Source organism: Sparus aurata, chromosome 7 (assembly GCF_900880675.1).
Source record: "Sparus aurata chromosome 7, fSpaAur1.1, whole genome shotgun sequence".
Taxonomy (NCBI): domain Eukaryota; kingdom Metazoa; phylum Chordata; class Actinopteri; order Spariformes; family Sparidae; genus Sparus; species Sparus aurata.
The window spans coordinates 30,410,649-30,436,288 of NC_044193.1; the positions used below are offsets into that span (position 1 = coordinate 30,410,649).

Genomic DNA, 25,640 nt, shown 5'->3' on the forward strand with positions numbered 1-25,640 from the left:
TGTGGTGTGTATGTGATGACACTGAAGTACAAACCAACGCAGTTAATAAGACCGTGACGTTTTAACATGGTTTCGACTGCTCTTGTGAGCAGTAGCATTAGCTTTCGTGCTAACAGTATTAGCTTTCGGGCTAGTGGTAGCATAGCATTAGCTCTAAGGCTAGCATACTGTAAAATACCAAATAACAGCAGGGGCGTTTATTTGTTTGTTCCAACCACTTAACAGACTAGGCGTTTATTTGGGACAGGCGTTTAATTGAGACCCTGGTTAATTGACACCCGGCTATTATTTGGTAATATACGGTAGCAAGACCGTGCACACAGAAGGCCCAAGGGGTGCTTGAGTCCCTGCTCTTATTGCCTCATATTAAAAAGTGCCCTTTTTTTGTGTGTTTTTTTTAAATGAATAAATCAATTCCTGTTGTTCAAAGAGATGTCAAAAACAGCGGTATAAAAACACCACGGTTATCTACCGTACGCATTTCGTACGTAATATTGTGTCGTGTGTGAGTGTGTGTGTTGAGCCTAAAGGCCCATTTATACCCTACGGTAAAAACGGAGGTCGTTTCATCCGTCAGTGGATCCGTTGCCTCTGAGCTTACGAATCCGGAGTGCTCCGGACGAAACGGAGCAATACCACCGGAAATCGCGGGGGGCAGTATAGAGTCAGAAGTCACTCCATTGCGAACATCGACGAAGAAGAGAGAAGTTGCCGGAAATTCAAAGAAGAAGAGAGTACAACAACATTGGTCATTTAAAAATTGCGCAAAATTTGGAGGAGCAGATTTGTGAGCTGGTGAGAGGATATATCCATCTGTACGATGCCACAGTGCCGGGTCACCGCGACAAACAGTACAAAATAAATGGTGTCTCGCCAGGGACAGGTATGTCCGAGTGCTGATGAGGTTGATGTCTCCCTGAACCACCTGCTTCCACTCACCAGGTGCACCATCCCTGTCGACCATTCCTGGTGGTATGTAGCGATTCTGTTCGGGCAGGGATTGGTCTCCTTTGGACAGAAAATTGTGGAGAGCCACACAAGCCTTGGTGACATCTTCAGCTGTGTCGATGCAGAACTCCATAGCCCTTCCCAGGATCCGCCATCTGGCAGCAAGAATGCCAAAGGCATTTTCAATCACTCGCCTTGCTCTTCAGTGCCGGTAGTTGTATACCTTTTCTTCCTGAGACAGTTGGTGAGATCCTATTAACAGAATATCATTATTGTTAGAAATTCCAGAGGATAAACAGTGAGACAATACACTAGTTAACAACATTTTAATGTTGTAATGGTAAAAAAAAGGAAAAAAAAAAAGAAAAGATATTAGAAAGGCTACTTCACTCACTTACCTGGGTATGGGCGCATGAGGTTGATTTTCTGTGGAAATGCCTCATCAGCCACAAAAACAGGCGGTGTCAAAACATCTGTCCCAGGCAGAGGAGCGTGTGGCGGCAGAGGGAGCCGTCCCTGAATTAGCTGCTCTCCGAACTGGGTACGGCTGAAGACACCAGCGTCGCTCTCTCTGCCGAAGGCTCCGATGTCCACAAAGGTGAAGCAGTAGTTGGCGTCACAGGCAGCCATCAAAACAAAACTGAAAAAGCCTTTGTAATTAAAAAAGCTGCTGCCACTGTTGGCTGGCGCTTTGATGCGGACGTGCTTCCCGTCGATGGCTCCGACGCAATTTGGGAAATCCCACTGCATCCAAAAGCTAGAGATGCACCAATCGATCGGCAACCGATCGCAATCGGCCGATAATGCCCCTATCGGTCTTGATCGGAGTTCTCAAAATAGATCACATCAGGCCGATCAGATGACGTTTAAGTATAAAGACAGTGCATTAACTGCATGCAAGGAGGGAATTTCATGGCCGCCGTTGCCCCGCACTTTGGCCTTGATGCCCCGTGAAAAAAAAAATCATCGTACGGCCACAGTGGCCTCTGTGCCCCTGGCCAGCGTAGCGAGCTTGCCCTGAATTACAGCCACCTGAGTGCACAGTAGTCACTCACAGTAACTTCAGTGAGTCCGCGGTTCGCGCAGGTGGAGTCTCATCATCACGATGATCTCACGTGAAAGCCTCTCAAACAGCAGCAGCATCTCAAAACAGAAGTACGAAACTTACAGCACAGGTGCGAAAGCGAGCGCAGCCGGTTTTGACATGATACGTAACTGACTTATGTATACTTATATTCACAGATTCGAACTTCCCGGATCAATAACTCATAAGTGAAACCTTGTTAAAACACAAACGACGGGTCTTTTCTACCGTAGTAAGGTAGACAACGAGCTACAACCGCATGTTAATCAAAACGAGCGGCTGGACATTAACTCTGGTCTGTATGGTCAGCCAGCTGTGAGATGAGGGCGCAGGGACCGTCTACAAAGTGCAACACCGAAAAGAGAAACTACAAAAAATTCAATAACTTCACTATTATTCAGAGTGTAGTGTCACCAAAATCACTCCACACATCAGTGGTCTCTTGCTGGTTATTCTACAATTTTTTGTTTGGAAAAAATGTGCTTTGCCATAATTTTGGGGAATTTCTATTCAGAGAAATATTCAATAACACTAATATTCAGTGAGGTGTCACAAAAATCACCTCACCCTAACCCTACTTAACAAAAACTACTTTCTAATGTAACTTTAACTTGCTTTTGGTATAAAAAAAATGTTTTAATACACAATCCTAGTCTTATTATAAATTAGGATGTTATGGTATCAGTCTGAAAGGAAAGGTAAATCAACACATTTTACCCAGTGGCCTTTGTGCCCTGTCATGTGGCCTTGGTGCCCCTGAAAAAAAACTGAAGGCCAAATGGACTTGCCCCTAAAATGACAAAATTCCCACCCTGACTGCATGCATTCCCACTAGTAAGCTACAGTTACTCTATGTAAGCTGAGTCCAAGTTGTCTCTAAGAGAGTCTCTAAAATGTGAGATATTGCACATTGCCTCAGCCTGCAATAAAACGGTGGTCAATTCATGATACTTTCTCATCTCCTAATTTTTATACTTAATAATACAATGTCAATGTTGTGTAAGAAGAATCATTAATTAAATATATGAAAGTTACACAAGACAACAATATAGAAGAATTTATGGATTTGACGCTGTGATCGGTGATCGGCAATATCGGGATCGGCAGATACTGCTTTCGGTAATCGGTGATCGGCCCCAAAAATCCTGATCGGTGCATCTCTACTAAAAGCCCTCCCAGATGGCCTCCCATTGATTGCCCTGTGGGAACTTCACCTCCTCCCTCAGCGCAGTCCACAGAGCCTGACACACCTCTCTGATTATTTTCGAGTCGCAGTTCCCAGCTTGTAGCTGGCTGCCAGGGCTTGTTGGCTGATCCCTGCTGCCAGATAGCGTGAGGTCACAGCCAGTCGCTCAGCATCTGTGGGATGCGGCATGATTGATTATTGGAGCTACCCGGCGTAGCAAGACGTCAAATGAAGCGGCGGACATGCGAAAGTATTGGAAGTGCCTTTCGTCGTCAAGTTCTCTCATCGGCAGAACTAAAGCAATAAACTCGCCATTTAAGTGCCGATTCTCATTTAGTGGCTGCACATGCCACTGCCTCGTCCAGTTTTTGTTCCTTTTTTGCCTGTTTCTCAATAAAGACAGTATAATAACCTCCTCTACTGAAGCCATGTTATTATTTTTATGATGCTGGTGCCGGTAATGAAGCGTCGTTGACATGACAACCCTGTGACATAGCAACGGTTGCCATGTCAACGGCCCTGTCATTTATGACACGACACTGCCCTCTAGAGGATAAGTTGCGTTACGTACGGTGGCCGGGAGGTGCAAACCAAAATTACAAAATGTGAAACACTTTTACGAAGCTTGAGAAAAATGTACATTTTGGAAAACATTTTTACATATCATAAAACAAATTTACATTTCAGAAAACAAATTTACATTTCAGAAAACAAATTTACATTTCAGAAAACAAATTTGCATTTCATAAAACTAATTTACATGATACAAAACACTTTTACAAATGCCGAGATAAATTTACAAGTGGTGAAACACTTTTACAAGTCCCAAAACAAATTGACAAATAACATCAACCGGAAAGGGAATGTACCAACTCCGGGGTTGAACCGGAAGTGATAACCCGGCAGCGGCCAATTCGAGTTGTTGTTGTTGTTGATGGAATTTCATGGTGAGCTCAAGATGGACAGCCATCGAGTGAGGTTTTGCCCGTTTTGTGGACAACATATGAGCCGTTTAACGCGGTTTTGTTCTTCGTGTGGTCGGTCTTTAGAATTTTTAAGGGGCATGGACCAGATATGCTGCAGCAGTGCATAAAATATTTTAATGAGGGACACTCGTACGTTGTCTAATCGTGGACATGATGTGATGTTTACACAGTGTTCACATCAGGAGTAGAGGAGTAAGCCCTTCTGCGATATAACCTGGCTCCATTCAGTTTGCTTTTCAGAGACCTCAAGCTGATGTGAACACCGTGTAAACATGACATCATGTCCACGATTACACGATTACGAGTGTCCCTCATTAAAATATTTTATGCACTGCTGCAGCATATCTGGTCCATCGATCTAACCCGCAAGCAGCACTGAAGTGCTCAAATTACGTTAAAGCACACCCTCAAGGGTAATATTGCGATTATACAACTAATACCAACACAAATAAAATGTATAATCAAAATATATCCATGTTGATGGACAATTTGCTCTCAAATTTGAAAGGTTTTTGCGAGTGTGCGTCGCGTTTCCATGGAAACACATGGGGTCTGACTAATAACTGAATTAAAATCAGTCACGTCAGTTGACTCATATGTGTAATGGAACGTAGTTTACCACTCCATCAAATAATCCAACCCTTAGTAACGACCTAGCAACAGAAAGGATTTTCTAGTCCCAGAAGAGTGAAGTCTGAGCTGACGTTAATGTTTTATCGCGATCTCGGAATTTCCCGAACTAAATCAATACTGCACAGATAAACAGAAAAGGCTTATTTTTATCGCCCAAGTTATAACAAAGATGTTGATTTTTTTTTCTTTTATATTTTTTATAAAACGTTTTCACCGCGGCCAAAATAGTGTCTCTCACACTGAAGGGAAAATAAATAATAGCTGGGGCATTTATTTGTTTCAATCACTTAACAGACAAGGCGTTTCTTTGGGACCAGGGGGCAATTTGGGACAGGCGTTTAATTCCTTCCTCTCTAAAATCCGGGATGAAAATGTCACAAACTTCGCCAGCTTCTCGGTTATTTCTCCGGCATCCTGCTGGGCAATAGTTGTCTTCTGCAAGTGAAGTTGTTGTGGCGGAGGAAATGATTCAGCCGACCAGCACTCGCAGATAATTCATCATCTGTGCTGTCACTCACGGTGGCGTACATTTGTTTCTCATCGCCCTGATCATTTTGTGGGACACTCTCTCGTGGCGTGCCCGTTTGCTGATAACTCATTCCCGCATGTTTATCTCTAGCTCCTCGCTAGCCTTCTTCCTCCCTCCAGCAGGCAACCTTGCCCTGTTGCTGTCCTCCTCGGACAGCTCCGTTTTTTTTTTTTTATCACCAATCTCTCACTCTCTTGGGGTCGACAGAGAAATGTCTAGCGGCTGCTTCTCCCGACTTTTCCTCTGCATATTTTACGGCAGAAAGTTTGAATTTCAAGCCGTACTTTTTGTTTTTTTTTGCTCCAGCTCTGACAGTTACTATGTTGCCATGTAGATGGATACACTATTGCCACAGACTTGGCGGAGTAATATTTTGAGTAATGAGTCAGGCGTGCTGTCATGCTGACTTGAGCACGGTCAAAATGTCTTGTTGACCAATCAGATTGCTTGGTCGGAACTACTTGTTGTATAATTCCGGTTCAAAACCGGAGTTGGTACATTCCCTTTCCGGTTGATGTTATTTGTAAATTTGTTTTGGGACTTGTAAAAGTGTTTCACCACTTGTAAATTTGTCTCGGCGTTTGTAAAAGTGTTTTGTATCATGTAAATTTGTTTTCTGAAATGTAAATTTGATTCGGTAATGTAATTTTGTTTAATGAAATATAAAAATGTTTTCCAAAATGTAAATTTTTCTCAAGCTTCGTAAAAGTGTTTCACATTTTGTAATTTTGGTTTGCACCTCCCGGCCATCGTAGTTACGTCCAAAAAAACGCTGAAACCGGACGGAGGTATGTAGGCCAGTAGCGGCGAGAACGTTTGGTACGGACGGACGGAATTCGTCCGGATCCGGAGGTATAAAGCCAGCTTAAAGCAGCTTCTCTGTCCGCTGCGGCTCCGCTCTGTCTCTCTCTACGAACGGTCGGTACTTTCAAATTAAAAGCCCCCCGCTAAGAACCCAGTTCTAAACTCCAATGGGGTGCAATGTAAAGCTCTTATTTTGAAGACAAAGAGAGAGAGAAGCCGCTACCTCATCAGAACTCCACCATGCACGTAGATGAGATGTGACAGTGGAGCGACTTGAACCTTTATGAGTTATAAACCATTAACATAACTTCTTGTGGGGGCTAACAAGTGGCCTTCCACTTGTTCAACGTGCTTAAATATGAGTCATTTCAGAAAAGCGCCCATTTGTGCTTGTTAAGCTAACTGCTTGTTCACCAGAGTTAAGAATAATCTGACAGCTGTCTGTGTCGGCTGTTTATCTTGCCACAAATCTTAAACTTCTTCCAGATATTGAGTTTATTGTGACTTTGCTGTTGTAAACATTGTTGTTCCTACTAACAGTCACAGTAGTCATTTCTTGGTTTTGTCACATCTTTAGATGTGTAGCCTGTATTTCTAGTTTGCACTTGCCCTCCAATAAATAGCTTAATAAACCAGTGTTTTATTGCTTTTTAAGAATTGCAGCTGAATTGCATGTTGTCCTAACCTCAGTATTATGATGATGTGAATAAACTCATGTTGACAATAATTTGTTGACACAAAAGAAATGGCAATTGCATATCACTCACAGCTACACAGGATACACAGCTAAGTATTTGTTTATTAATTTTACATTAATCAATCTACTGCCCTTTTCTGACTTTGAGCCCCTGCCCCTTTATAATCATGTGCACGTCCCTGTACGGTACTTATACATCCACCCCGTGAGCCGAGTGTCTTCACTGGGCCGGCCAGGTGTCGTTTTAGCCACAGTGTCGCTATCACTCAGTTCTGTGAGTCGATTAGCTTCAAGTAGCAAGGTAGCTGCCCGGGTGCAGGTGTATATTTTGATAAAAATCCCGCTCTATATTTTGTGACTCACTTAAAAATATGAATTCCAAAAATGCACAACATTTATATCAACATGTATTTGATCTTTCCTGTTATCAGACCCCAGAAAATTACATTTGATGTATGTATTGTGATATTATGATTCTAATTTGGTATGTTTTGTATTTTTATTTATCTTCCTTGTATTAAGTGTTTATTTTCTTTACTTACTTTTGCGTATTTTAATTTTTACTTTAATTATGATTTAATGTGATGTGATTTAAATCTTACTCTTGCTAATGCTGTTTAATTTTTCAGTTGTACATGATTCTACACGAATGTGTTTTGATGCATGTTTTGTCTGTCACTAACTGTAACTGTCATTTTCTTTTTCCATGGTTATCTTTTATGTACATCGTGATCTGAAAACTTGCCTCGACAAACTTAAAGGTATGTATTAAAGGTGAAGGAAGAAGAATTCTTATAATTTTTAGAGTAGTAATACCTGACTTAAGTAAAAGTATTTTAGTCTTATTAGAATGTACTTTATGAAAAGTAAAACAAAATAAAAGATTCTGATAGTTTAAAATGTTATCTAAAAGTGGAAGTTCAAGAAAAACATTGCAAAGTAGTTTCTATGTGTGACGGGTGGGAGGGGGAACACCTGGTGGTAATTCTCACTAACTAAGTGTAGCGCGTCATATGACGCATGCGAGTCACATGACCAGAAGTAGCGCCGGTAGGGTGGGTAAAATGCTCAGTCTCCCTGTTTGAAAGCGTGTGGCGCCACTGTTGCAGCAGTGAGAGTACGGTTAATCCTGCCGGCGGTGATCTAAGACTAAACGGTAAGGGAAACGTTGTTGTTAGCGCCTAAGCATTGAACAATTGATGCACGCTGTAAACTTACAAATTTCGTGTCTAACATTACAGTGTATTGTTCGTCTATCGGCTGGTCGGCATCATCAGCTGTAGTGGCACGTCCTCGTTTGTGTCGGGCCCAAACAGTGGATGGTTAACAGCATGAATTGTTCGTGAAGACGCTATACAGGTAAATGTCACACAGTTGTAAGTGTAATTGAAGAATTAAGATCAGAAATGGAGCCTATTGGCTGCCACTTGACTATGGGCTCAGTGGCTATGATTTTGGTCTGTCTGTTAAGTGCGGCGGCTCTATTAATACTGTGCACCTAACATTGTAGCTCCCTCGTTTTGTTGGGTCTAAACAACGGATGGCTAGCTGAAAGGAGGTTTATTGAAGATTTTACGAAGGTAAATGTTATGTGTTAAAGTGTCATTTCTGAGCTAAGATAAATGTATGTGCGGCTATGTATTGAATATGTACTCATTTGTCTTTTTAGTTGTCTGTGCGGAAATGTCTAGCCTGTTTTCATCATATAAAATCAGTACAGATGTTACCAGGTATGAATGGTTCATCTCTCTAACCAGATTTCATATTGGCTCTGTCAGTTGGACGAACATGAAATTAATGTGGTCTTTTGTTAATTTCAGGAGCCAATTGTAGCCACTGTTTTTCCCTAATTTAGGACACCAAGTTAGTGGGTCCAAGCTAGGTTGCACAGCTACTCTGTATGCCTTGCTATTTGTGTGTGAAACCACCTCCAATTTATTTTCATTTATTGTTTTCTTGTTTTGGTTTGGCGAGGCTTGCTTTTCCTTTTTTGTTGTTGTCAGCCGGGGCTGGGAGAACCTAGAGGGTAGCATAGTCTGCACGTTCGATCCAGTGGGTCTGTTTGGCAATAGCCATTTGTATAGTGAAGCTTCTTTTTTTACTAAGCTTGTGTGTGTGTGCAGTAATTAAGCCTATGGGCGGTATTCAATTTGCAGTGGACTTTTGCCCAAATATGGGGTGTCAGTGACCCAGTGCCTATGTGTGGTTACCTTCATTATAGTCCTGTTATGATCTGTAGCTATCTCCCTCTGAGTGATTCTACTCTCGGCTGGCTTTTCTGTCCCCCCTCGCCCTTAGTGGAATGTTTATGCTTGGTTTCAGGGTGATAATGCTTCTTTCTTTTCTTTTGGCGAAAACAGAGTAGACTAAGTGTATGAGCAGCTGACTTATTCTTGGTGTCATCAACTTGTGGTGAATCAGCAATCAAACACATTCTTAGTCTTCATTGAAATTATTTATTGACAACTGTTTATATGTATATATATTTTTTTACAACCATTTGAGGAAAATAAAGTACAGTAATTTTGTAGATCGTCTCCTCCTCATCTATTCATTTACTTGAATACCTGTTAGTAAGAAATATTGAAATTACCCTATGGCTTAGCCCCGACACGCAATACTAGTCTTGGGGTTCCCTAGGTCACATATGATTGATGAAAAAAGCTTAAAATGCCTTTATTTTACTTGGCTATGATTTTTGAAGCACCACTGGTCTTCATTTTTGGGCTTTTTTCAGCAGTGAGTTACACATCTGCACACAATCACACTCATGAACTGAAGGAAGGGGGGTCTTTGTCAGTATAGAAAGTGGGAAAGAAGAATGAATAAAATTAAAAATGAGTTCACACACCTACTTTGTTCATTATTATCATGATAAGTTTCAATGTACCAGAATACATTTGACATTTTTTTTGCTCGGTCCATTAACAATAAATATATATATATATATTTATAAAAAATAATTAGGCCTATTCATGTGCTTCTCACACTGAATCTTTGCATTTGCCAGCGCTGCCTGCTTCTTATGATGCAGGACATACCAGGCATGTGATTTTTCCAGAAATCCAAACCGCCAGGCCACCAATAAGTTTTAACAGACCAGGTGTTTATTTGGGACAGGCGTTTAATTCCCTCCTCACAAAAATCCAGGATGAAAATGTCACAAACTTCGCCAGCTTCTCGGTGAAATCTCTGGCAATCTCTGAAATCTTGGTGCGGTGGAGGAAACGATTTATCCAACCAGCACTCGTAGCAAACTCCTCATCTCTGCTGTCACTGACGGTGGCGTACATTTGTTTCTCCGTCACCCTGATCATTTTGCAGGACACTCTCTCGTGGCGTGCCCGTTTGCTGATAACTAATTCCCGCATGTTTATCTCATGCTTCTCGCTAGCCTTCTTCCTCCCTCCAGCAGGCAGCCTGGTCCTGTTGCTGTCCTCCTCGGACAGCCGCTGAAGCTCTGTTTTATTTTTTCGCCAATTCCCTCTCTCGGGGTCGACAGAGAAACATCTAGCAGCTGCTTCGTTTTCCTCTGCATATTTTAAGACAGAAAGTTTGCTGCACCGGAGCCATGGCGATCATCAGTGTGATGACTGACAGAAAGCAAGCAAGATACGTGAAAAAGGCGAAGAAAAAAGTTGTGCAGTGTCAGTGGTCGTGTCTTCTTCCTTGATGTTTTTAAAAAAAAAAAAAAATTAGACTCGGCATTAATTTGGAACCGGCGGTTATTTACCAAAATATATACCTTCACCCGGCGTTTAAAGGGGACCACATGATGTGTTTTATAATGTGTTTATGTGTTTACAGCTGCTAATTTATGTAACGCTGTTACTGTGATGACACATGACAGTTAAATATTGAATCTGTCTATAATAACCACATCCTGACATGTAACTGTGATTTTTGATAATCTAAGTACTAATAATAACAATCATGACAAAAAATTAACAAAAACTGCAGATCACGATAAGAAGCTGCAACTGGCAGTGAGCTGCTTTCTTTTCTGTTAGCAGTGAAGTGATGTACTCCATGACAGAACATTATAAAATATGATAATGTATAAAATAACATTTAATGGTAAAACGTACACTTGCAGTAGACTTCAATTGTAAATATGCAGCATATATATAGTTTATTATTATTTATTAGTATAATTATTATTATAATTTTTATTACGACTACTATTTTTCTGCATATTCTTGACTTTGAATGGGAGCTACTGTAAAGCATTTCTGTTTCTGATTCATATATTATGCAGTTAGTTGTCCAAATTTTAAGTTAAATTAAATGAACCAAGACAGATGTCACATTTACATGTCAGGGTGTAGTTATTATAGACACAGGTTCAGTATTTAAGTGTCATTTATCATCACAGTAACAGCGTTACATACCAGTCTGAAGCTCTGACTTGCTTGGGCAGACGTTGTTTGGTGTCACCCACTGATTTGCATAATTTGAATAACTAGCCTGCTGAACCTTCCAATCCGGCCCCGGCTCAGCACCCTGGACAGTGCACTGCAGACCTGCAGCATTTGTTTTCATCCAAACTTTCCAAACATCGTCAGGATTTGTAGAAGACATATGTATGGTGCTCACTGTCATGACTGTAAATCTGTCTGTTGTGTTCTTGTCTGGTTTTGTCTTGTGGCTTCTTGTATTTGATTTCCATGTCTTTGTATCTTGTCTTGTGTCTTGTTTTTCCATGCCCTCATGTGTCCTTTAAGTTCTCCTGTGTCTTTTCCTATGTTCCCTCTGGCTCCCTCTGTCTATTGTTTTGTTCCCCTCATGTCCTTGTGTGCTCCTCCCCTTCGTTACCTCACCTGTTGGTCCACCTCACCTGTTCCTCGTCTCGTCATCAGTGTCTGTGTACTTAGTCTGTGTGTTTCCCTTCACTCCCTGTCTGGTCATTGTTCTTGTCAGCGTCTGTCTCGTCCATGCTCCCGTCCATGTTCCTGCTCCTGTCTGTCCCTTGTTCCCCCGTCTCTGGTATGTGTTTTCGGATTTTGGATTTTGCCATTTGCATTCTTGATTTGAACTTTGCCTTTGATTTGTACTTTGTCTTGCTGTTTTTGTTGCTACTTTGCCTTGCTTTCTTTTGTTACTTTGACTTTTGACTCCCTTGGTTTTTGTGAAATTCAGCTTTTGTTAATAAAGCTCGCCTTTTGTTCCCCATATCCTTGCCTCTCGTTTGTAACTGCATTTGGGTCCACCTTCCCCTTTCCATAGTCCCCCCTTTAACCCCCCAAGCCTGACACTCACTAGCCTATACTGTTCCTATATATAAATGCATCTCTGTGCAGAGAGGGATATAGGCTATGAAAAAGTGATCCCAAGCCACTAAGCAGAGGGAGAGAGAAATTACACAGAATACAAATTGCTTTAAAAAAAATAAAAATTTCACCTTCAAAAAAAGTACGCACAGTGCGTACAGGATTCCAGCTGGTGGCGCCACTGTGACAGTGTATACAGTTTTCACATTGACTTGGATTCAGCTTAATAACGATGTATGCGGCTGGGAACGATGGCTTTAAGTAACCATTTGAACGCAGTGTAGAATGACAGAAATACCCGATAGTTACAGGCGCACTCAATGCCACAGCTAACTGCTAACGGCTAACAGCGGTCTCCACGCTGCTCTCGAGCTGCTCGGCGTGAACAAATGCCTCAGACTGTTCTACCCGCCTTCCTAGGGAGGTGTTCCTGGCACGTCCAACTGGGAGGAGACCTAGGGGTAGACCCAGGACCAGGTGGAGGGATTATATCTCTTCTCTGGCCTGGGAGCGCCTGGGAATTCCCCAGTCAGAGTTAGCCGATGTGGCTAACTCTGGCTAATGTGGAAAGGGAAGTCTGGGGCTCGCTACTGAAGCTGCTGCCCCCGTGACCCGATTTTGGACAAGCGGTTGACAATGGATGGATGTTCTACCCATTAGTTGTTTGTGAGTACAGACATTCAGGACACATCCCATGTTTTTTGTTGTGTGCACGCCATCGACTGTCTGCGCGCCGCACTTCCGCACTTCGGAGTTCTGCCCCTTTTGTTCCGTCAACATTACGTTTTCAATAAACATGTAGAAAATCGATTTTTGACTCTTTGTGAATCAATTCAGAATCATCCACGTCCGAATCGTGATTAATCAGTTATTTTTTCCCACCCCTACTAAATATTGGTTGAGGTAAGAAAAGAAGAATAAAATTGAGTGAGTGTGAGCAGGCACCTTCCAAATTTATACACCTCATCTGAACATTGTTATCAGCAATTTATTGAAGCACCAGACTGCATCATTTTCTTATATTTAATTAATTTTCACCTGTTGCACTTTTGGCCACTTGTGTTTGTGCTGTATGAACTTTACTAGATTATAAGAAATGTGTGCAATGAATGAACTTCCTCTGCTCATCGTTAAGGCAAAATGAACGACTGTTAATTTGTGAAAGGAACTTGAGTTGTGATTATAGTTTTGGATTATTCAATTAGTCTGCAGTTGTCAGCACCTGGAAATGCATGCAGCCGAGTTCCACAACTACTTGAGAGCCGGACGTTCCTCTATTCCAGATCATTTAAACAGTTCAAAAATGAAATGCTCAGGTTCCTTTGCCACTGAGATTGAAATCTGGGCAGCTGCTAACCTACTAAAGGTTGACATATACACATTTAATGCAGACAGATGGAATCATTACCCATGCATTTACATACCAGGTAACCATCAAGCAGGAAACAGAAGTGCTGAGGCTATTTACATGAATCACAAGGATGGGAATCATAATGATGTTGTGACGTGTAAAGGATGCACACAATGACTCCATATGTACACCATTTGACAAACAAGGAAGTCAGGATGAACAAAGTTCAGATGGAAAGACAAAGAAAGAATGCAGATCGTTGGTCAATAAAGAGGAAATTGAAGGCTTTGGAAGAAACCTATGCAGCCAACAAAGAGCAGATTTCAGATAAGAGAAAAGCATCAGATGTCATGAGGAAAGCTAAACATCTCAAAAGAGAAAGAATAAAATATGCAACAAATGAGCAATACAGAAATTCCACTATAAATGCAAGTCACAAAAAGTACCACACAGACTTGGAGTATAAATACCATGCTCGTGAGCAGAGTCAGAAAAAATATGCTTCTGACCAAGTGTTTCAACAACATGTTTGTGAGCAGAGTAAGAAAAGATATGCTTCTGAGCAAGAGTTTCAACAACATGTTCGTGAGCAGAGTAAGAGAAGATATGCAAATACACCAGATCTGAAGAAACGATTATGTGAGGCAACAGTGCATAAGTATCACACTGATGAAAAATTCAGAGATGCAGTTAAAAGTGCAAAACATATCAGTGTTAAAAACAAAAGGACAGGAAATTTGACATTACTTGTGTCATAGAGGATTTCCGTAAAACAGTAAAGAATGGCCCCGAATATGTTTGCTGTTGTTGTCACAGACTTCTCTTCAGGAAACAAGTCAAACGCTGTATGAAAAACACATATTCTGCAGTGGGTTCTGATGGCAATGCACTTGCTGATAAATGTATAACAAGTACGTATTTGCATGTATGTGATAAATCCTGTGGAAAAACTTGCAGTTTTCAAGACGAGGCTTTTTCCAAATTATGGATCTGTCATACATGTGACAGACATCTTCTCAAGGGTAAAGTGCCTGTCCAGAGTGTTGCTAACAACTTGCATTTGAAACCCATTCCACCTGAGCTAGAATGTCTCAATGAGTTGGAACAACGCCTAATTTCTCTGCACATTCCCTTTATTAGACTCATACCTTTGAAAAAGGGAGGCCAGAACTCTGTGCAAGGACCAACTGTGTGTGTGCCATCCAATCTTTCGCATGTGACCAGCATTTTGCCAAGAGATGAAAGTGAGGATAAAATGGTGAGGATGAAACTGAAACGTAAATTGACTTACAAAGGACACTATCAAGACATGCACGTGGATACTGGAAATATAAAAAATGGTCTGAATTATCTAATACTCAATAATACACGGTACAAGGATGTGAGTATTAACCCAAAATGGATCAATACATTAGAGGAAACGGAGAATGAAACAAATGAAGATGAGATGACTGAAAGTGAAGAGAAAGTTGAAACTTGTATTGATAATGACATCTCTGACAAGGATGAAGATGATGCACCAGAAATACAAGATTTTTCACACATTAAAGACCAGCATGGGATGTTTGCATCGTCTTGTTTACAACCTGTGGATTTGGGTCAAGAGATACTAGATCAGCATTTTGATGGCATTTTATCCATTGCCCCAGCAGAAGAAAATTCTCCAATTAGACTGTTGTCTGATGGTACAAATGAACCCAAATGTTTCCCAGTCTTATTTCCAAAAGGAGCGCCTACTTTTCACGATGAGCGCCCAGAAAGGATAACTCTACACAAATATTTCAATCAACGAATACTTAATGCAGACGGCCGCTTTGCTCAAAACACTGACTATTTATTCTATGCTCAATATATGTCAGAACTGAATCAAATTTTGTCAAATGTGTCAATAGCACTGAGAAAAGGAACAGACAAAGGTTTGACCTAAGAGGTTACCACAGACATGCTTACAGACCCGGAATCTTTGAAAAACATTCTGCATTTTGATGAGGGCTACAAATTTCTCAGGCCTATCAGAGGAACACCTCCATTTTGGCAATCAGCACAGAAAGATTTGTTTGCAATGATAAGGCAGCTCGGTATTCCTACATGGTTCTGTTCATTTAGCTCTGCTGACATGAGATGGCCTGAAATGCTGAATGCTATGTTAAGGCAAGAACGTAAACAAGTGAACCTGGAAGACCTTTCGTGGCAACAAAAATGTTCATTATTAAAATGCAATCCAGTAACTGCAGCCAGGATGTTTGACTACCGATGGCATTGCTTCTTAAGAGATGTTCTCCAGAGTCCTGCAGCACCAATAGGCAAGATCACAGATTACTTTTATCGAGTGGAGTTTCAGATGCGTGGCTCACCCCACATACATGCATTATTTTGGGTTGACAAAGCTCCAAAAATAGACAAAGACTCTGATGCAAAAGTTGTAGAGTTCTGTGATAAATATGTCACATGTCAAATGCCATCTGATCCGGAACTGTTGGATTTAATTGATGTGCAAAAACATAGTGAATACCATGCAAAATCTTGTGACCAGAACAATGCAAAGAAGAAGAAGAAAGGAGAAATACTTTGCAGATTCAACTTTCCGAGACCTGTCTCAGAACGCACATTTATCACCAGACCAGGTATTGATGCAGAATTTAAGGGACAACAAGAGACTGGCTCTGAAAAAAGTGAAGGGGAAATTCTTGAACAGCCAGACATCCGCCCAGTTGGCATGACAACTGAAAGTGTCCAGAAACTGTTTGAACAAATGAAAACTGTCCTCTCAAACCGTGAACATAGACAAAAATTCCATACTGCTGAGGAATTTTTTCAACATTTTGGCATATCACAAGAAATGTTTCAGAAAGCAAATTGTTTGCTTACCAAACGGACAAGCATCGTACTACAACGGAAACCACAAGATGTTTGGATAAACCAGTACAATCCTGATCTACTTCGCTGCTGGCAAGCAAACATGGACATTCAGTTTGTTGTTGATGCATATTCATGTGTCGTGTATATTATTTCATATGCCCTCAAAACTGAACGAGAAATGGGACTGCTGCTTGATCAGGCTCAAAAGGAGGCCATGAATGAAAATTTACAAGCCAAGGAGTCAATGAAAAAAATTGGCACAGTTTTCTTGCAAAGCCGACAAGTTTCAGCACAAGAATGTTGTTACAGATTAACAGGCCTACCACTCAAACACTGTTCACGTGGCACGCAGTTCATACCAACTGGTGAACATCCTGTCAGAATGAGTGTACCATTGAGTCAACTTAAACAGCAACATGATAACAGTCAGACTGATGACCAGCATTTATGGATGAAAAACATTGTGGACCGATACAAAAACAGACCAGACACGCCACCATTTCTAAACATGTGCCTTGCAACATTTGCCTCAGAGTACAGAGTTCTTCCTAAATCGCAAATCCCCAAAGGTGATAACAATAATGTCATCCAGTTGAAAAATAACTTTGGGTTTATTACCAAAAGAACTAATGAAGAGAAACCTGCTATGATCCGTTATGTTAGATTGTCACCAATAAAGCAGTCTGAAGCCTACCACCAAAGCATACTGTAACTATTTTTGCTCCATTATTTGGACTGCCAACTGAAACCTGCACAGTTTGAAACTTACAAAGACTTTTATGACCATGGTGCTGTGAACAATGAGAACAACACATTGGAAAATGTCAAATCTATAGTGGGTAGAAACCGGGCTCTGTTTGAGAAAGAAGCGGACCAAATAGCTGAAGCAGAGAAGATGTTGGAAGAAAATGGGAAACTGGAAGATGCATGGGCACAGATTTGCCCTCAAGCTGAGCTTGAAAGACTGGAATGTCAAAAATTAACAGAGAAAGACACAAATGACACAAATGATCAACAGTGCAGTAATGATAACATCCCAGATCTACAGCCAAATAAACAATCTGTTTACACAATAGAGGCTAATGCAACTCAAATGACAAGAGCTGATGCTTTACAGTTGTTACGATCTTTGAATGAGGAGCAGTCTGCAGTTTTCTACAAAATTCGACAGTGGTGTTTGCAGAAAGTCAATGGTGAGAATCCTCAGCCCCTAAAAGTATTCATTACCGGTGGAGCAGGAACAGGCAAAAGCCATTTGATCAAGGCTATTTATTATGAATCAACTAGAATTCTCAAAAGACTCCATCCTGATCAACCAGATGCCACTACTGTTGTACTAACAGCCCCAATAGGTGTAGCTGCCTACAACATAAATGCAAATACTATACATAATACATTTTCAATCGGAACAGACCTGTCCCTACCCATCAAAAACTTGACAGAAGAAAAAATTAACTCTTTGCGTGCAAAACTAGGAAACCTTGAAATATTGATCATCGATGAAATATCTATGGTTGACCACAGACTTTGAACATATGTACATGGAAGATTGAGACAAATCAAGCAACCAGGTGACAACACCGCATTTGCTAAAGTGTGTATTCTTGCAGTCGGAGACTTTTATCAGTTGCCCCCAGTGAAAGGTTCTGCTTTGTACAACGACTTCAAATACATAAACCTATGGGAGGATGAATTCCATATTGCTGAGCTCACTCAAATAGTCAGACAAAAGGACTCAGACTTTGCTCATGCCTTGAATCGTATACGCACTCATCCAAAGGGCACACCTCTCCAAGACCGTGATGTTGAAATGCTCAAAAGTTGTGAAACTGGAGAAGACAACGACACATTAAACATTTATGCTACAAATAAAGAGGTTGATGAATATAACCTGAAACGCTTAAATGTGACCTGTCCAGAGTCTGTCACCATAGAAGCACATGATTATGAGAGAAATGCTGAGACAGGAAGACTACAGCTAAAAGATGGCCATCATCACAGAGTTTACAATACTTGTGTCTTATGTCTCCAGAAATATATCCATGTAGGAATCGGAGCTCGTATCATGTTGCTGAAAAACATTGATGTGTCTGATGAACTTGTAAATGGTGCTTTTGGAACTATTGCTAAAATGGTAGATGCCAATCAAGATAGTGAAAGCAATGACAAAAATTTCCCAAATTCCATCCATGTGGCATTTGATGACCCCAAGGTCGGTCAAAAACAGCGGGCAAAAACACGCAACATTGACCCTGAAGGGAAAATGATAACCATCCTAGAACCCGAGGAAGAAAATGTTACCCGTAATGGAGGTTTACGCAGACAATATCCAATAAGGTTGGCATGGGCATGCACTATCCACAAAGTACAAGGCTTAACGATTGAGAGAGTTGTTGTGTCTCTCAGCAAGATTTTTTCCTCTGGACATGCGTATGTCGCTCTAAGTCGTGTTACAAGTCTAAGTGGCTTAACAATTAAGGACTTTAAAGAATCTGCCATTTATTGTAATGCAAAAGTATCAGAAGCAACGGGCAAAATGCAGCCATTTATACCACCTCTCTCTTCCACCAACAACACACAATCTGCTTTTACCATCATATTGCACAACACTCAAAGTCTTGAGGCTCACTTTCCAGATGTTCAAACTAATACTCACATGAATAATGCTGATTGCATTTGCCTTGAAGAGACATGGTTAGGAGTTAATGATCCACCACAGCAGCCCTGTCTTACAGGCTTCCTGTTCACACATGTTTCTCGAGGGGGTAGTTATGACAATACTCATCCACAATTGCAACATTTGAAACAAGACTCTCATGGTGGAGTTGGAATATATCATTCAGTGACAAAAGATGTTCTAATATGGCCTACAAAGTGATACAATATTGAATGTTTGATATTTCAAGTGAAGACTATTAACCTGACTGCTGCAGTTGTTTACAGACCCACAAGTTATCCTGTTGCCATCTTTTGTCAAAACCTAAAACAACTGATTGACCTTATCGATCGATGTCCTGGCATGAAAATCGTTATGGGAGACTTTAATGAAAATGCACTGGATAATGGTAAGCTGGTGAGATTTTTCACTGAACATAATTACACCCAGTATGTACAAACAGCAACAACTGACAAAGGCACTTTAATTGATCATGTTTACGTGAAAGATTGTGCTAACATACTTGTTGATGTGCTGCCAGTATATTACAGCTATCATGAAATGGTACGTATTGCAGTTCTGTAGATTTTCATTATTTCCTGTACACATTATCAAATAATGCCATTATCAGTCATCTGTCTGTAAGTTCTGTGACAAGTTTGCACATGCATTTTGTAAATATTTTTAACATAACTTATTTTTTAGGACCGATTATACTATGTTTCTAAAATGACAAAAATTTAAACAAACACATCAAAACAGACTATTATACATAACTAAATATAGACACACTCAGCAGCAGACTAATTTCAAAGTCACTGTACACCTTGACGGCTAAGAAATTCCATTAGAGGTTTCCACACTGCTTCAAATTCTTCTGCCTTTCCCCTTGTTATGTAAGTCAGCTTCTCTATTACAATACAAGACGCCATCTCCTTCACCCACACCTGTTTTGAAGGTACATCTAATTTTTTCCAATATAAGACAATCATCCTCCTGGCCTGCAGGAGTCCAAAATCAATTAAAGTAGTCTGTTTTGAATTAATGATCAAATTTGGGGGATATATACCTAATACACACTTTTGCTTGAGAAGGGACTTCCACATTAACAACATCAGCTATGGTTTGAAGGATTGTTTTCCAGTATTGTTTTAATTTGGGACAGTCCCATACACAGTGAAACAGAGTGCCTCTCTCCTCTAAACATTTGACACAAGTGTAAGGGATGTCAGGGGACCACAGGTTGAGTTTGACTGGAGCAACGTAAGTTCTCATCAACCACTTGTACTGTTATAGCTTCATCCTTCTATTAATTGATTGTTTTTGAGCTCTTAAGCATGCCTTTTCCCATTCAGTTTCTTCTATGTTTTCTTGCATATCTTGCCTCCATGCCTCTAATCTTTCAGTGGTATACTCATTATCATGTGACAAGAGAGCTGTATCAAATAAAGAAATCTGTCTCCTCCCATTTTGATAGAGAACTATGAGATTTTCAAAATGTGGTAATGGGGGTTCAGATGTTATCTGCTTATATTTTGATAATATGAAATGTTTCAATTGTAGATGTTTTAAAAAACGTTTTTTAGAAATATAGTATTTCTTACACAACTGTTCAAACGTAAGAAGATTAGATCCTCTATCTTTTGCACCCCTCTTCTTGCCCAGATTCTGAAACCGCCATCTGCCCTTCCTGCCCTAAAAAAGGCACTATATGTCTATAGTATTTTTGAGAAAAGGGTTTTCTACTGTTCTTCTCAAAGTTTTGGGATCTGCAGAATATAAATATAGTTTTATTGGAAGGTTTGTCTTTTATGTCATTATTCTCTTTCTTGCATCAAATAAAAACTATATATGAATTTGTTTAATGTAGACATCTAATTTTATCTTACATTCTTAAGAACTAGAGGACCCCCTTTCATTCTATATTTGAAACACTCGCTTAACAATATTGAGCATTATTCTGCTGAAAAGGAAATACCTTGGGAGACTCCAATGGACCCCATAAAGACTAGCGACCAGTTTGTTGGAGCTAGTGGGGATCCAAATAAAGAAAGAAATATAAAAGGAGTCTCCCATTATTTCAATGCAGACATGCTTAGCAATGAAATACACCTAATGTGTACATTTTGTACCAAATGACAAAATCAATTAAACTGATCACCTGTACATCCAAGACTGCTGATGCTCCCAGTATATTACACCTATCATGGCCGGGTACATGATGCACTTCTGTAGACTTTCTTTCCCCCACTGTTAATCAACCCATGTTATTGTCATTTCTCATATTTGAGGAAGCTTACAACGCACACGCACACACACACACACACACTTCGGGCTCTATCTTAACGATCTGAAACGCAAGTATCAAACGCAAAGCGCAAGTAGCTTTGTGGGCGGATCTCAGGCGCTGTTGTTATTATGCCGGCGGGATAAATGACTCTTGCGCCCGGCGCAAATCTAAAATGGGTTGGTCTGAAGTAGCTACATTATTCAAAGGTGTGGTTTGGGCGTAACGTGCAATAAACCAATCAGAGCGTCATCTCACATTCCCTTTAAAAGCAGGCGCGCTTGTTCCATGGCGGATTGCTTTTATAATGGCGAATTTGCCAGGCGCACGCCAGGAGTGGTTCACAGCCGAGGAGACCGACGTTCTCGTCAGGGCAGTAAAAGACCGAGAAGTGGCCTTGTATGGGGATGGGAGAAATCCATCCAAATTAGCTTTGGTTAAACGGGCGTGGGAGGAAATTGCCACAATTGTTTCTAAGGCTGGCATCCCCAGGACATCGCACTGGGCCACGGGAGCAGTGCGCAACGGCCAGCTGATGAGGGAGCAGCGCAAACACCAAGGTGCAGAGGATCCGGACCCACTACACGCCCTGGCAGCATTGTCAGACTGGACCGCACCGTCCGGGATGCGGCAAGGTATTAATGCCCGTCTTGACCGGGTGTCGATGTTGCTGCAGCCTCTCAGGCGCATCGCCTCAAGTCTCCAAACGCACCACCTGCTCCTGTTGTGCCCCTTCCTCCTCCTCCTACAACTCCATCTCCGTCCACCCGCTCCACTAGGAGCACATCGCGCATTGCCACTCCCGGACCCTCACGGCTACGGCGGGCGCGTCGCATATCAGAGGGAAAAAGAATTAGTTCTTCTGTTTAAATCTTTTCAACTTTTTTTTTGCATGGGTTGCAAAAACGGGAGCTGCTTCCTTGTAGATAAGAGAAGCAAAGTGTATGCACGTTAAGCACACGCTACATTATGGCCAAGCATGCGCCCTTAAAATAGCATCTGAATAAGCGCCACTGACTTTAGACTAGGTTTTTCCTGGTCTGTGGCGCAAGTGTTTTTTGAAACGGCAAAATAGCACCAGTGAACGTTTGCGCCGGGACACGCCTCCTCTTTTCGCTGAACCGCCCCCGGAGCGCAAAGTCATTCCCTAATTTAAGGACGTGCGTCTGCGGAGGGAAAATTCCAATGTGCGTCGAATTCAAAATAGGAATTACACAAGCGCCAGTGTACAAAGTCAATTGCGCTGAGTGCAAGATAGAGCCCTTCAACCATCACACTGAGGCAGCATCCCATATCAATCCAACTAGACTACTTCTCCTTCAACAGGTAAACCTCTATCAGGTGAGTTATCACATCTTTCTTATTTATATGACTGGGTGTTAATTAATATGGTACAGTTAACTTGTTTCATAGAAAATCATTCATTCTTTCTTTCGCTACCTGCTTTGCCTTCTGTTTTATATCATGACATTGGCTGAATTGCAATGACAGTATGTCTCCAAAATATATCCTCATTACACACATTTTCTTAAAGAAACCTTAACCTGTGGAGAAGCATCCAATATTTCCCATCAAAAGCTGTGGAACCTACACCTGTTTGAATACCACATCCTAATCCAAAGACTCATATGAAGCTATAGTTGTCCAGAATACCTTCAACCACAAGTTCAAGAAAATAAACTTACATAAAAAGGTAAGTTACTCATTTTAACACACTGATCACATTCACATGCTTTTCATGCTAAATATGTCATTTACAATTCCTAATCCTATGTCCATCTACCTCAAATTGTTTCCATAAATTATAGCCATGTCTGTATCTATTAGGAGCACAGACATCATCTCCAAATTCACCTGGAACCCCCCTGGGCAGACCGTCAAGTATGTACAGAAAGCCCTTCTCATTACTTTGGGCAATTCCATTCTCCTGATGCACTACATCAATCAACATGCAGGATTTTGGCCTGGCAAAACTACTGGATCACTTCTTCAATCAGGAAAAGGTAGGCCATCACTCAGTTACCTGTTTACCGACCTTGCCCATATATGTGGCACAATAACTAATTCTACAAATGTTTTCTATTTTCTTTCAGGCTTTCCCAAGCCAGTATTATGACATACAACATCAGGTGTGTGGGCAAAGACGAAGGGACTCATGATGACATTGTCTAGTGTGTTCTACCATGTTTGGCTAAAAATAATCAAATATGACATATGCAGCACTGACTGATTCTTTTGGGACATTGACTTATGACATACAACATCTTGAATGTTTTATTTGAACACTGAATTTTGTAAGGGGAACTTTTGAATACACCAGGTTGTATTCATATAAAAAAACATCTGTCAAGCAACCATATATATGCTGAAGGACACACACAAACAAAATGTGTGTTTTGGTATTTTTACAAAAAGGTTCTTGTTTATTGATATTATAATGATGAGTGTTTTCAATGGATATTTGGTGTTTACTTTGATGTTACAAGACATTACATGTTATTAATTGTCCTAACAAAGACATTTATTGCAATGATGTGGAAATGCTGTGCTGCCTTGCTGTGGATGTATGAACTCTCATGTCGTTTCAAATATAGTGCTAATTAATACTTTTAATTATAAGCAAAACTATGTATTGTCATTATTTCACATTTGTATAGCTCATTCGATCGAAAAATACATAACTTTACTTTTTTTTTCATATCATGGACACTGCCATATTTTCAGATAGGATGTATTTCAGCTGTTTCAGTTAAAGTGTGAAACTGTTAATACAAGTAGTTGAAACAAAATGGAGTCCCTGTATTCATTGTTCACCAGACACCCTCTGCAGATTTAGAAAACAGATTTAACTCATAACCCGAACCAGTTCATTTCCTGTCAGGCTTCTGCTATGAAGAATCATCAAATTTGGTATGCATGCTCTCAGGGCAAGTATTAACTAACATCTTGAGTGCCATTTTGATAGGTGAAAGTGGGCGTGGCCTATTCATCATTAACCATCATTGTTTGTGTTTTATTAATTTATGGCTAGCTGGAAGGACCTAGAGACACAAATCTTGAGTATAAATGACATCCAAATGCTGCTCCAAAAATTTGATCCCAATCTGTCAGATGGGGGCGCTATAACATGGGGTGTAAACTTTGAAAGGCTCTCCCTGCCAAGCCATGAGGGCTATTGACTTGAAATTTTTCATACAGTCCTCTACAAAAAAGCCTCTTGCACCGTGAAAGCCGCTATTTTTTTCTAATTTGCATAATGTTAAAAACAGTCAAATGAATAGAACTTTTTAAAGATTGACTCTATCAACACCAAATTTGGTATAAACCTTCGGGGGATGAAAAGACACATTTCTACTATAAATGAGCCAGATTGGTCAAAAAACATGGCCGCCACGGACCAATGTCTTTTTGCAATGGGCGGGGCTTAGAAATGATTAGCCATAACTCCCACACCCTTTATCCTATCATCACAAAACTTGGTGGGTAGGTTCCAAACAGGCCTGGGAATCCGCCTAACAAAGCATGTTCAGCTCAACCTATAGGGGGCGCTATAAATTCCATTAGCATGTAGCTGAAAATCAACTTTGGAGAAATGTGGGGCTTATCATGATTATGTGTTGCACAGATCTTTGAGGAACACTGCGGCCGATGTCATCGACTGCAGGGGATGAGGGTCAGGGTGGTTGGTTTGGGGTGAACGAGGTAAGAACCCGCGGATTGCCGCTTGCGGCTATATTTATTATTATTATTATTATTATTATTATTATTATTATTATTATTATTATTATTATTATTAGGGTTCTAACCCCAAAGGTGTAGAACCCTTCTGGAATTGTGCCGGTTTATCATTATTATTATTTGTTGTCTGCCGCTTGAGCTCAAATTCCCGTGAGCTGGAATGGGCCAGAAATGTGAAACTCGGCCCAATGATTGGAAACGATGTGCATCAACTTTTATTAAAATATGAGCCCAGTCAGCCAGATGGTGGCGCTGTAATTAAGGATTGAAAATGCATTTTTGGGAAGGCCACGCCCCTTACACTGTAAGTCTGATTGACTTGAAATTTGACACACAAGTCCAGCTCCATGTGCTCTACAAAAAAGCCAATTGGACCATCAAGCTCCGCCTACTTAGATGTTTTGCTAATTAGCATAATGTGAAAAACAGTCTAATGAATAGAACTTTTGAAAGATTGACTCCATCAACACCAAATTTGGTATACACCTTCGGGGGATGAAAAGACACATTTCTACTATAAATGAGCCAGATTGGTCAAAATACATGGCCGCCACGGACCAATGTATCTTCGCAATGGGCGGGGCTATGAAATGATTGGCCATAACTCCCACA

General features: G+C 40.8%; 1 protein-coding gene across 1 annotated transcript in view; it reads left to right on the forward strand.

Annotated features, from left to right (window-relative positions):
- Window positions 1-7,925: 7,925 nt before the first annotated feature.
- The window catches only part of LOC115584345 (uncharacterized), a 64,711-nt gene continuing 46,996 nt past the window's right edge, over window positions 7,926-25,640 (forward strand). Inside the window, exons 1-2 of the mRNA XM_030421693.1 lie at window positions 7,926-8,023; window positions 8,109-8,226. The gene's annotated coding sequence lies outside the window, so the exon portion shown is untranslated. The remainder of the gene's footprint in view (window positions 8,024-8,108; window positions 8,227-25,640) is intronic.